Source organism: Stegastes partitus, unplaced genomic scaffold (genome assembly GCF_000690725.1).
Source record: "Stegastes partitus isolate 25-593 unplaced genomic scaffold, Stegastes_partitus-1.0.2 Scaffold347, whole genome shotgun sequence".
Taxonomy (NCBI): Eukaryota; Metazoa; Chordata; class Actinopteri; family Pomacentridae; genus Stegastes; species Stegastes partitus.
Genome location: NW_007578078.1, coordinates 19,200 through 33,392, shown reverse-complemented (window position 1 = coordinate 33,392; position 14,193 = coordinate 19,200). Strand labels below are relative to the sequence as shown.

At 44.1% G+C, this 14,193-nt stretch overlaps 1 long non-coding RNA gene across 1 annotated transcript; it reads left to right on the top strand.

The window, feature by feature from the left end:
• The first annotated feature begins 2,610 nt into the window (after positions 1–2,610).
• LOC103358959 (uncharacterized) lies at positions 2,611–13,918 on the top strand. The gene is made up of 2 exons (XR_520284.1): positions 2,611–3,102; positions 13,293–13,918. It is a non-coding gene; the product is annotated as an uncharacterized LOC103358959 (long non-coding RNA).
• Positions 13,919–14,193: the final 275 nt, after the last annotated feature.

Genomic DNA, 14,193 nt, shown 5'->3' with positions numbered 1-14,193 from the left:
GCAATAGCCAACATGGTTTATTTTAGTGAGAGCAAGGAAGAAATTTGTTGATACTGATTTCTGTTTTGTGCAATGAAAACACCAGGAGATGCATTATGCTGTTCAACCATAGTAAACATGAAATGAGAGAACTGTATACTAAACTGTAGCCCTGGATTTTGGGGAAAATTATCATCCTTATTATTAATCTCATCCTTTATGATGCTTGTTTGGACAGCCTTTACATTTGGACAAGTTCACTTTGAACAGGACACGATTTGTTATCAAGTGGCAACTTCTGTCCTTAAAAACTGAAGCCAATAAATAAATGTCACAAAATGCAGTCCATCAAATGACCACTCCACTTGCGGCTGACTTCAAAAGTGAGTCAATCCCCATAGATCCCCATGTTTAAAATGCCCAACTTTATAGAAGACATAAACATGTTTACAGCCTGCTACAAAAATGGGTTTGGTCTCTATAGCAAATTTCCTCATTCATGATGACTGCGCAGGGAGCGACTTTTAATCAACTCACCCGCTTAAACTGTATAAAGGCTTAAGGTTGTGCATAATTAGGAGGGTGACCACTTTGAGTGAAAGATGTTTACCATTAGAGATCATCCATAGCCTGGAGTCTTTGCTAATCTTTAGATTAGCCAGGAGTTAGAAAGAGTCAGGCACTGCCAAGATGGTGACAACTGGAGCCACCACGCCAAGCTTCAAAACCAGCGGTTCACTTAAATGAATAAAGGTCAGTAAATAAGCTTTATGTAATATCAGCAGTGACAGCACTCTACACAAGAAAAACAATCTTTAAAAGTTACAAGAAATGTTTTATATATAAACCATAAAAAAAACATTTTGAAAGGGGAAAAATACAGCAAAAAGGTGTTTGGGTCTTAACTCCGTTTTGATCCATGACTGCATTTTGGGTTTGTAGGTTATGGTAGCTTAATTACTTTTTGATTTCAAATATTTTCCTACTGGAACACGTGCTGCTGTTTTGTAACTTAGTTTAGCAAAGATCTGAGCAAATAGTGCTTAAAGAGTTAAGTATTTCCTGAAACTGACCTAACCCACCTGTGTGATATTGTGGTGCTTTGAGGATGGTGTACAGGTGGGAGGCACAAACAGGTGAGAGGTTCATTCAGATGAGGCACTGCAAACCAGGTTATTGGGGTTTGTGGAAAATAGACATTGCACTAAGAACAGACATCCAAGAACCACATCTGTTTCTGTCACTTTGCTTCCACTTTGATGATTTTATCAACAAGAGCAAATTGAATACTTACAGCAGGGGTGCGGAGCAGAAACAACAGAGCCATGCTTAAAATTTATATCTGCTATTTTAATTACATCCTCCTCCACTAATACATGTGTTTGAATCGACTTAAAAAAAAAACTTTTATGTGGATAAAGCAGGAACTGTGGAAAGTCAGTGGGAATGTATTCATTAACTAAAGAGTGTGATCCTTACAGTATCTGTTGTCCACGCTGCTTTATAGTGCATGAAAAGCTTCCTCAGTTCATGAAATCCCTGAAGCCATCTAAAGGCAGCACATATGTCAATAAGTCTGCAGCCTCCAATTTGATAAGTGCCGCGCCAGAGCACAGTGCCATTACGCATGAGCGTCCACTCTGTTTACCTACGCTGCTGCTACAAAACAACCACACACACCTCTACATGCTTCCGATCAGTTGGTTAGAACTCGTTAATCTGCCTGTTTATGCAGGAGACATCGGATTATCAGGGCTCATTAATGCCATGCGTCATGACCTCCTTTCCATATTTTGCATTTTTTTTCAACCTTTGATATTTTGCTCTTGAAATGCATTTCATTACAAACGGTGTATTTACAATATGAGACAGAGTGAAAATAATTTATCTCAGCGAGCTGCAGAACAGTCAGACAAAGACGCTACATATTGGATTGAACTAATTACTACTTTCACAAATTTGCAAGCTATATTTCTGTTTAATCAGTTGGTTAATCGTTTGGTTTGTAGATTTTATTTATTTTATTTTTTTTAATTGTAAGATATTTATTTCATGATGATTTAAAATTTGGAAATGCAGCAAACTCTCTTAACAGAATCAATAAGAGCTCTGCCTTTTTAGCTTAATAGCTGACGAATAATTTATTTTTTTGTATAATTAGAATCCAAAATGTACATGGGTGAATCGCAGACCTCAAACTATCAGTCTACGTAAGTTTCATGGACACAAACCAATTACTTGTATATTTCTTTTTCTTCCTTTTTCTTTTTTTTGGAAAAAGACAAATTCTCAGCTGTGATGCACACATACTTCCATACAGTCCAACCACAGCCGCACAAAACTCTCAGGATGTTGTCCTCCCCCCACCTCCCCCAGCAGTGTCACTCAAACTCCACCCAGAGCAGCAACCATTCAATAGGGAAGCCTTCTGCTTTCAATGGTCTGAGTTTAGACCAATCACAGCACCCCCCACCCCCCTCTGCTCCCAGGCCTCAAGCCAATCACAGCAGCACTCGCTCTACACATGACTCTATGTGCTGCTGTCCATCAACTGCCTCATATATAGTGCATGCAAGAAAATGTGGAGCAGTTCAATAACTAGCGTCGTAGCCAGGCTTCTGTGTCTGTGTGTGTGTGTGTGCATGTGTGTGTATATATGTGTGTGTGTGTGTGTGTGTGGTGGGGGGGGCCATGCATGTGGGAATGCGTGTGCTTGTTTATCTATGTAGAAGCACGGAAGGAGCAGGAGGTAGGGAGGGCGAGAAAGAGAGAGAGAGAGAGAGAGAAAGAGAAAGAGAGAGACAGATTTGTAAGGCACTTGTATTTGCAAACTACTGGCCGAGTTCCCACTAGAGGCAGAGAGATCAGACTGAAAGACTGTGTGTCAGGATTGTGTGTCTGCGAGTGTGTGTTTGTGTGCGTGTCTGGGAAAGACACAGAGAGACGGGCAGACAGTGAGAGAGAAAGAAACCCGTTCAACCCATTTCAGAGACAACTTTTCATCCTGTGTACATGAGGTTTCTCCCTAAATATGGAAGCTTTTCACTCTCTTGTGTTTGATCTTTTTGTCCTACCATCCAGCCATCACAGTTCCATGCTGCTCAACTTTTGGCCGCACTTTAGGTAAGTATTTAACTGCTTGTTCTTCCCGGCGTCTAATTGAAACACTTGTCTTTAGCACTTTTCAGTTCATAGATTAAATTTAAAACTACAGCATGACTCATTTGAAAAAAAAAAAAAAAAAACAGGAACAAGTAGTGTTTTTACAAATGTTAATTGATAATACTATGTTTCCATTTTCACTGAAAGCAGGGGTTTTGATTTGGTCGTGGTGTGTGTGAGAGGTTGTGCTCAGTACAGTTTGTTTAAAACTGTGTGTGAAACCAGACAGACGCTCTGTGTGTGGGAGAGTTTTGAAAGGTGTGAGAGAGAGAGAGAGATTGTGTGCGCCGGACAAAGTGTGCCATGTGTAAAAAGTGTAAATGTGTGTGTGCTTGCGTGTCTGTGCATGTGTGTGTGTGTGTGTGTTTTTTTCTAAAGCTTGCTCTGTGGGAATGCGGACTGCGGTAGCCAGTAGCGATGTTTGACTGGGGAGGAACTGAGCCAGACAGTAGACAAAAGCGAGCAGGGCCGTCCAGACAGGGCAGGTCAGCCATTAGAGGCTGCAGTGGAGGGACAGGTCAGCCAGCTGCTGCTCCACGAAGGGAGGGGACGCCCCAGCCTTCAGCATTGGGGTGAGGGTTGGAGTTGGGGCTGGGGTTAGAGGGTGACCATGCTTCTCTTCATGACTGCCTCTCTCAAAGTGCTCACCTTGCAAGTCTCCCACTTTGAGAAACCCCAGCATGCATTGCAGGTCTAAAGTGAGGCAGTTGAGGTATTGGTTGAATGAGCTAAAAATAATTTCCCCTGCATCATTGTGAAAATCTGTCAGCACTGGTTTGTGAACATTTTTTGCTCAGTGCCTTTTTATTTGAATTAGATGTCAACAACTTGTCAGTATTAACAAAACCTACTAAGGTGAAGGACATAAACGTAGCAAAGAACATGTAAATGTAGGAGGAGGTTAAATATAGACGCCAACAAAAGAGGAAGAATAGGAGAAACTGCCATTTTCACAAAGGTTGTTTTTTTCTATTCCCTTTTTCGTTGGTTTTCCCCATCGGCTCGCATGGGGGTGGCTGAGTTTGGAATGTATTCGGCAACAGGAAATGCTGGCCGTCCTCATGCATGTATAGATATTTTTTTGGTCCCAGTCTGATTTTGTACAAAGCTCTTAATCCACTGCAAAAAGCTGTGTGCATGAGGGAGTAGCAACAACTGACAAAGACATCTACCCGGATCACAGATGTACACCATGGCTGCTGCTGCAACTGCTTCACAAAAACACATTCACGGGCACCACATAGGCTTAACACCAGGACAAACAGACAACACACACACACACACACACACACACAAACAAACAAGGCTGGGTTAATATCTGAGCACTGACGATGACATGGAGGAAGAGGAAAACAGTTCTCTGAAGCCATAAACAGCTGCTACAGGAAGAAAAAAAGGGGGGAAAAAGTGTCATTGCTTTAGGACAAAAAAAAAATACACAAAAAACTCAACAGGAAAAAAAATGGTTCTGGCTACAGTCTGGAAAACATTATTCTTTTTCTAAAGTGTGTCTGTCATGCAGCGCATCAGAGGCTTATAGGCTAAAAGCAGGGTTCAAGTCATTCCCTGAAATGCCTGTACGTGTAGAGTCTTGTTACCCAGATACACATCTCAGCCCTCACCACTGGCAATGGCTGGCACTGAAGTCATACACTACATAACTCCAATCAGCTCAGCCTTTTAGGCTGTCACTGAAACACAGGCCACCAAACTCTGCTATTCAGCCTACATGCAGATGCTAATGCAGCGCTGTTTTGTCTCCTACTGAGGGAACAAAACAATGTTCTTACAAAATCAGGAGGCGCACAAAATACCTGTAATCTTTTAACAACCAGCAAAGTCCCGTGTTGACAAAATGATAATACTTGGACTTTGTGGAGTGAACTTGACTATTTTTTTGTCCCCAACATGGCTGTGCAGCACTTTGGAAACCTTGGTAGTTTTGTGAAGTTCAGTATCAGTCGTTGATCGGCTGGTCAGTTCAGAGAAGGCAGCAGTTGTGTAAGTGGCTCCTGTGACCCCTGCACCTCAGCTCGGGCCAGGCCAGGGCTGGATGGACTTTGGTCCCAGGCTTGGAGCTGTGTAAGCCCCTCTGTGCCACTTGCTCCCACCCAGGCCTGTGTGTGTACCTGGATTTGAATAGAAACCAGACAGCGATGCCCCCCTCCTCCTCCTCTGTCCCCACTCCCGCGTGGGACAATGAGGATTTGTTAGTGCTCAGCCGCGAGCCTGCTGACACAAAGCATATAGCCTCCCAGTCCCCAGCCCCGGAGTGTAGCAAGCTGAAGCACAGGCAGGCAGGACACCAGCAGGGGGGCCCGGGGTGGGGGTTGGAGGAGGGGGGAAAGGGGGGGCAGTTTGCAGGGGTGGGATTAGCAGACAAGAGCTCTGAGTTGGGGGATGGGGGCCTGAAATGAACAGGAAATTACTGCCTTTGATGAGGCGGAGGCAGATTCGCACAGGCTGAACTCCTCCAGGCCTCTTCCCCTGGCCGTAAAAAAACCTGTTTGAGCAGAAAATGTCAAAACACTTCAAGGCCCCCGTGTGTCACTTCCCTCTGGCTATGATGGAGTTGTTAAGTCCATACACAGGTGCTAAGCAAACACTCGCAAAAGTTTGAGAATTTGTTTTTACCCTTCACCACCGCTTCTTGCTCCCCTTTCCCCGGCCTTCCCCTTCCCTTCCTCTTCCTCCCTTCAGACGCCAGCCCCTGACCATGTCATGGGAATCCTATTGAACTTGGTGTCCGTCCGACCCATTTTCACCCACTGAAGAATCACAGTTCAGTCCACATCGCACTGCAGAGAAACCACAGACCCCGGCATTTATATTTAGCCTTCCACATAAATATTTCAAACCCGATGAGGGCGTGGAGAATACTGTAAATATGCTGGTCCTTACATCAAAGGAAGAGGAGATGGAGAGATAAATGCAACTGTAAGATCCGGATTTCTTATGCTTTCAGTGAATTGTAATTTGTCTTGGTTAAGTACAAAAACCATAAATTGGCCTGCCAGCTTACCCAACATGATCATTGCTGGGGCCTTAAGCCACTCAAACCGCAGGAGGAGTGGGCACTGTCTCAGCCTCCTTTTTACGAGTTTGTTTCCTGCCTCTTTCACAATTAATTATTATTCAGCGTCTTACAAGAGAATTGCATTCTTTCCACCGACACCCACTACAGTTGAATGTCTTAAACGTCTCAGATAGAGAGCTCCCTTCATGTTGTGCGTGTGTGTTTGCGTTCCGGAGCGTGAGAGGAGATGGTAATGTGTGTTCAGTGAATATCAGGGTCGATTAGAGAGCCTCGTCTGGTCGGGCTACAGCAGATTAGACAGGCGGAGCAGATACAGGCCGCGGGCTGGTCGTCTGGCGCTCTGACCCACATTGCTCTGATGTGCACGTCACTTCCCATTACACTGACAATTGGACGCTGCATCAGCTGAGCGCTCCATGATCTGCATACCCTCCCCACGGGCGAGGCCTCGCTCCCCGTAACCTCATGCTGTCATACGCCAACCTTGGCCGTCCCACCGTTTGGCTAAAGGAAGTGTTGGATGAGTCACAGTGAGGCATCGCCATTCAGCTCTTCGTCGTAACTGTGTGGGTGTTAGGTTTGGCACGCTAGCAGAATTCTGACCTTGACGCTAATATACTCAAATCTAAGCTTCAGGATGTCAAGTCAAATGAATTGAAGCTTGTGACGGAGCATCCTCTGTGCTTTATTTATAGTCCAAAGCAGCACACAGTGATATCAACATCAGTTCTCTGTATTAAGGGCTGTCCTTTTAAGCAGCAGTGTCCGCCTGCCATCTTTAACCAGCACTCCACACATCCCTGCCCTCTGCAGGTGATGCTGAATGGGAATTTAAGCTTTTGGTGAAACTGCAGAACAGTTTCAATATTGAATGTAATCCTGTATTTAATCTCTCAATGTGACATTTAAGTTAGCACGTAGACCAAAAATACATGTACCAAGCCAGCCTGTCACTGGTGCGCCAGTGCATGCATACTTGTGTATAAAAAGAGTAAGAGGCCTCAGTGGCGGTTCTGCAGCTGGCTGACAGAGACAGGTCTGTTTGCAGGCTGCCTGAAAGATAATTGGCAGCTATGGAGTGAAAAGCGGGCTCAGCAACAGATAAGGGCTGTGTGGAAAGCTCCATAATCAGCACGGATTAGCAACTGATAAATCATGGGTTCACACAAGTATGCTGTCACTGCTGGAAGAGCTGGAGAGAGAGGTAGGAAGAAGAGAGCGTATGTGGAGAGATATGGAAAGAGTGGGATAGAAAGCATGTGAGAGGGACAGAGGACAGTGAATAGCAGGGAAGATGTGGATGTTTTTGCTGTAATTCTAAAGAAAAAAACACAATATTACCATCTAGCAGGTCAGCAGGAAAGGCAGGCTGAGAGGGGGAAATGAAAAAAGAGGAGAAATTAAAAGCTCTGCCAACACTCCAGCTAATACAATCTTCTGCCTGTCAGATTACCTTCTTTAATCCAGAAAGGTTTAACGCCTCTTAGAAATCTGAAAGGAGACATGAATTCAGCAGAGATTTTCCTCTGCTAGAGAGGGGGAAGGTGCCAGGGAGGAGGGTTAAGTCTCTGAGCAACTCTCCAAAGCACTGGCCTCAACAACTGTGCTGCACAGTCGTCAAACTGCTATGCAGAGGATCAGCCAATTCAAACGGCCGCAATGTTCGACTCAAACATACCCGACTTATACCAGAGTGTTCGTCTACCATCGAGAATCGTGTATTTATACATTTCTAAAAATATCATAAACAAACGCCATGTGTTTCACCTACAGCGGTGTGAACGGTCACTTGTCTTTCAGAAAATACAGTAGGGCGAAAAGACAAGCTTAACTTTGGCTTAGGCGGAGCTGATCAGGTCAACAAAGCACAAAGCGCGATACAGCGCATTAAGGACACAGTGTCCCTGCTGGTGCGATGCAGCAACACGTTCCCCTACTGGGACGGGGCACTATGCTTTGTAATGTTTGTCATGCAAAAAAAAAAAAGGAGAAAAAAAAAAGGGAAATGTGGCTTTATGGGAATAAAATGGCACTGCAGACAAAACAGAGAGAGGATGACGGCCTTGTTTAGTCTCGTAGGTGTCGCAAGGCGCTAACAATGGCTGTATAAGAAATTCTGATTTTAACGTGAGCTAAAAATGGAGGACAGAGTGGTGTAGGAAGGTGCTATGGTTAATCACAAAAGACAAATAGCAAATTAAAGCAGGTTTCATTTTTGCACCCTGTTTATCTCCCATTCTCTTTTGTATGCAGCCCTGGTGGCTGCTGAATTTTTTTTTTTTTTTTTTTAAGGTGCTTCTCTAAAATGAGGGGTTTCACCTCATCTCACATCCTGCTCATATTCCTTCTTCTCACTTATTTTTACTAAGCACATGAGCAACGTGATTTCGATCGACTACGTCTGTCTGGCTGTAAGGTGGCACAGGCAGCATCTGGGCAGAATAAAGGTCGATCAGTATCCAGGTCATTCCCATGCTGGCTCACCCTGCTGGCTCCCACTGATAACGGAAATATGAAATCAGAATTGCCATCTGTGATTTTCACTCCTCTGCTTCCCTTCTCTGTGCTATTTCTAAATCTCTCAGTGTGAGGCTCCCCTGTTTTGTGGGTGTGGTGGGTGCAGGAGACTGAGGGTGTTTTAAGATGATGATGGCCCGATTCCCTGTTCCCTGCTGTTTACTGCTGCAGTCCAGGGTGCAGCGAGTTTGAATGCTGGGTAGACGAGGGAAACGCTGATTCCCGCATACGCTGACGATTCTGCCACTGCACTGCGTAAACTCGACAGATTTAAAACATGGATTATGTGCCACAAGTAAGCGTTGTGTAACCTTTTGTTTGGGTTTGCTTGAGGATACATTTGTTTGTGTTTGGCAAGATATTTTTGCACTGCTGTAATGACTCAATTAAGGCCTTACGAGTCAAACAGACCGAGTTCCCAAATAACGAAATATGGTAGTTGGAGCACGGATTGTGGGTGTGAGCTCTGACAATGCCGGCGTTCAAAAGGGGCCGCGAGTCTGACCTGGGGATAAAGTCTGTTGAAGATAAAAAGTGGCACCAGGCACCAGAGAAATGTCACGGTTAAATCCAGAAGACAACCACAAAGGGATCTCTCATCCCGCTTTGTTAGAGATCCTCAAAACTGCTGCGAAAAGAGCCTGGGATACATATTCATCAGCCTCAGCGCTCATGACTGAAATGAGCCGACAAAGCTTTGGAGAAGAGAGGAGTGTGACATACAGTGCAGTTTTCTCAGGCATGCTGCTGGAGTGGATAAGTCAACTGGAGCCAGACTGACATGATGTGATCAAGTGCATCAACACGGGGTTCAAAGGTGCAAAGCAGAGAGAGAAAAGAGAAAAAAACAGAGCAGGCAGACAGACTTGTCAATCAGCCCTGGAAAGGATGAGGATACTTGCTGTTGTGAGGAGGAACTGAGGAGAAGATGGGGGCGAAAGGTAAGTCGTAAGCAGTGAAGCCGGTATGTTAAAGAAAACAGTACGTCACCGTCAAGAGAGAGCCACGGGTTAATGCTGAAAAGGGAGCTGGCAGCAGAGAGAGACGCTGGCTCGGACGCAGTTTAGGTTGCAAATGAAACCCCTGGAGCCTTGGCAGGATGATCTTAGGCACGTGGAGGCAGGGTGTTTCTGGAAAGGCTTGGCGCTCTGCTTGAAGGAGACCCCGCACTGGAGCAGGGCCGGCCTGCACATTGCACGTTCTGCCAGTTTGGCTTTTCTATGGTTAGGAATCATTTTATTTATGCCATGATCATAGAAAATACACTACAGCTCATGAAGCAATGTTTGACATCGGCAAGATTCATTTAGTTAGGTTGTGGTACGTCAGAGTGATGAGCTGCTATTTTGAATGAAAATATGGCATCTTTAAAGATAATGGTTAAGTTGAATCCAGCACTCTGAGATCCGCAATACCAGAGTACAACGACCTTTGTCATATGTCCTCTCCTTCGTCCTACCCATGTTTCCTAAAAGTCTGTCCTTTACTGTTAAATAAAGGCAAACAGGCCTGAAAAAAATAATTAGAAGTCCCACCAGTGCTAACACTTTATATAAATGATGATGTGAAACAGACTATTTATTTATAATTGCATTGAACAGGACCAAAATACTGAACTAGAATTTAACCCACACAAGCAGTTTTGGTCAGTTTTTAATACGTCATTACACATACTTTATGCACCACATGTGGCAAATATTACTGCTACAGCAAGGCCATTATTGGTCTCTTATGTTTATATAACCCAAACGTATTTATTGGTATTCTCATGTCTTATCAGCACTGTTATATCACAGTCCATTCCACTTTACAAATGTCTGACAACAAATGCAGCAGAGTGACAGCTAAATATGATACTGAGCGACCCTGCTGCACCGCTAAATCTCATTATAAACGTCTTAATTCGAGCAGATATTAAAATGTCCAATCTGACTTAAAGCCTATTTTGCGACTGACACAGCAATTAAGACATATTTGTTGAATTTGATTGAGTTTGCCCACGAAGAGGATCACTCATGGTGCGAGTGATTTTAGCGATTTAATCTCCTCGTGCACTTCCATTAGGAGATGTCTCACAGCACCAGCGGATTGTATAATAATAATTGTCAAGAGGCATGATGGGATGGGAAAGTGTGTGAGAGCATATGCTGGCAGCCTCCCAGCCTGAGTATTTTTAAACAGGCATCTGAGCTATGCTGGGAGTGTCAGGTTAACTGTTGGTACAGTTATGTTATGTACATAGGATTTGTACTGTCAGAGAAAAAAGGGATATTAAGCAAGTTTTGGGTGTCCAATGGTGGGAATCAATACAATGTATTGCCTAAATCGCGTTTGGTCTCAGGGTGTACACAGTATCGGTGAAATGACCACAATGTGAAATGTAAAGTGAAAGGAAACAGTAGGAGGTTTTACAATGTAACAGTCCAGTAGAATGTCAGGGTGTGGAGTTTTGGACGGGTGAATAGCTTCATCTTCCAATCCAGGGATTTCAAGATCAGTTCCTGACTCAACAGTCTTGGTTCCTGGCTTACATTTCTCAGACTGTACCTGAAGCTCAGACCATGCAAGCTGATTAACTTCAACTCCAACAGAGAGAAATGGTATACAACACTGAGGTCTCGTTCCTGGCGCTTTAACTCAATTCCCCAGGGATTCTTGTCTCAGAATACATCCTCTCCACACCATGTTCTCATATTTTAGTCAGTGTTTGAGTCCTTGAACCTGTTACCAGACTTAATCTTACCAAACAAAGATCACAGTACCATGGTTGCACTGATAACTCTGCACATGAGGGTCTGCTTTCAAGTCTTTACCTATTCATAATCCCATGTTTACCTTTTCACACATGAAACAAGTTGAAGCCGGTAGCTATGCAATGCTAGCATAACTGACATTTGTGACTTAAAAAAAGGAGCTCATTTTGCAGGATTTTTTGCATCTGTGTTGTGTTGGCCTTGTTTCAGACAGCACGAAGTCCTGGCTGCAGACCAGCCAGCTATGCAGGCAACACGACAGAGAGTACACAGTGTGCTTCTCATTGTCCAACCCCTGGAATGTGCTGACGACGCAGGGTTCACACTGGTTCAGTCGCACTGTTGCACTCTTCACTCTGGCCCTGTCAGGCTCTCATGCTCGCCCAGTTATTTTTACACACTATACTTTTGCAAGTTTGTCAGTTATGCAAAGTTTCTGGGGACTATGCCAGCGGTGGTATTATCAAGAACCCCCGATGCGGAAGTGCGGCCACGCCTCAAACTGATGAATAAGTCAGTGTGTGTGTACAGCCCGCTAACACATATAAGTTCTCCCAAGTGCAGGGGGAACGGAAGTCTAGTCAGATGAAAAAAAGGTGGGGTGGGGGGTGGACAGAGAGATATTTGAGAATGAAAAAAGCCTCTGTGTGTCTCAGGCACACAGCCAAACAGTACAAGTGCCAAGGAGGGAAGCCACTGAAGCCCGAGCCAGGGCGACTGAAATAACTATTACTTCCCACCTTCTCTGTGAGTGAAAGCACAGAGGGAAATTAGGAAAACATGGCAGAATGTATTCTCTCAAAAGATAAGGTGGCATCTCGGTAGCGAGAGCTTCTTATCGACAAGAAAAACTGGAGGAAAAAGAATGATACCTGACTTGTACAAAATGAAAAGTGCAATAAGTAACTTTGAACAAAATATTTATCTAAGAATTAAAGAGTCTTTGTCCAACATTATGCTGGTTATTTAAATTAATAGTGAAAATTATTTTATCTTGACAATTTTGGACTTTCTTTAAAGAAACACCACAAGGCAGAAACGCTGACAACAATGAAAATAATTCATGGAACACAGGAAATTAAGAAATATTCTGGTATTATATTGTGGTAATAATGATGTCTCCTCCATGGTCAGTGAACTGTGTCAAAGTCGGAGAGAGTGAATTGTGCCTCTTTCTTCCTGAAGTGATCATTCATTATGCAGAAAGCAGGAGAGTGTGGCTCCTTTCTGAAAGCCTGTGGTGTGCAGAGAACACAGAAATCTGCAGATCCAATTCTCTTATTTTCCATCTGATTGATCTAACAGAACACAAATCCTGCAGAACTGCAACAAATCTCTCTACAATGAGTTGCATCATGTATTCACTACCTACTTAGCAAGTTTCAGTACCTCCTCAAATCAAAACCACAACCTATATAAAATACCTCAGTTCGACGTAGAAAGAGGATGCAGAACAAACAAAATACAGTGTTCCAAATCTCCTCTTCAGTGTTGAGGGAAGCAGGCATAACAGGGGAGTGAAAGACAGAAAAGGAGAGACAGACAGAGAGAGCATTAATAAAACATGACTGCATGATTTTCCAACCTCAAAGAGGCGAACACAGGAAGACGCACTCCCAGAGCAGAAGCTGAGGTTCAGCGCAGGGTAAAGGGAACAGTAATCTCTAACTAGCTCGACACTGCAGTGCACTAGCTTAAGCTGTGGGGCACAGCAGCGTCCTCTGATCACACTTGTACCAACTCAATTCCTTCCATGAGCCTGACTGACGTCGTATTCTGTCCTTTTATTCATGCCTTTTCTGATTCTTTACCCCCTTTTCTTTTTGTTCGTCTTCTTGCTGCAGGCTGAAGATGAGGGGAGCGCCGGCTCGACGGAGACAGATGAGAGTTTTGTTAGTAGTTTTGCAGAAGGTGAGGATGATGACAACGAAGATGGTGTTCACCACGTCTGCAGGGCTATTTAAGGAAACCCAAACCTTTGCATCACCACCTCTCCTCGCTCGCTCCCGCTGGATTCTCATTGTTATTTGAGCCTCCACACCGACATGGGTGGTAACACATTTTGGCATGGAAATGCTCCACACAGGCCAAGAGAAACACAGAAGCACACACGGACAGACACACAAACGTCTGTGATGCTCAGCCCACAGTTATGTCTAGCTTGTCTTTCTTGGTGATGATTAGCTTTACAAAGTTAGTATTTTTTACTATCATAGCCATCTGTTGACAGCTGAGGTGGATGTATAAGGCAATGACATGTCTGACATCATAGCAGGCAAGCAAAAAACGAAAATGTATGTTTTGATTGGAACTGCAGACATTTAAAATCTATGTGGTTTGGATGGAAACGAACAAGCGAGGGACAGGCGTATGTTTCTGTGAATTTCCACTTGTCTGAGTCAAACTGCAGCGAGAAAGAGGGGCTGAAGAAGAATGAAAATAAACTTGGTAGCTTGACTTTTCTTGCTCATGTAGTGCAAATGTTGATATTTTCTGACAAGTCAAATTGCTGCCATCAGTCCAACATCTCAGTTCCTGGTACCCACGGGGAACATTCAACGCTGTCGGTGAGTTTGAGCTCTGACCAAAACCATCGACCGTTGACTGTACCCTGAGGGACACCACAGCACATGTGATCTGCTGAAGGCTGCTCAATGATGAATTTCAGGTATTCAGAGCAAAATGCAGAACCAGAGTCCACGACATGAAATCCGGATCAAACCTGTGACCATTATGCATCCAGAA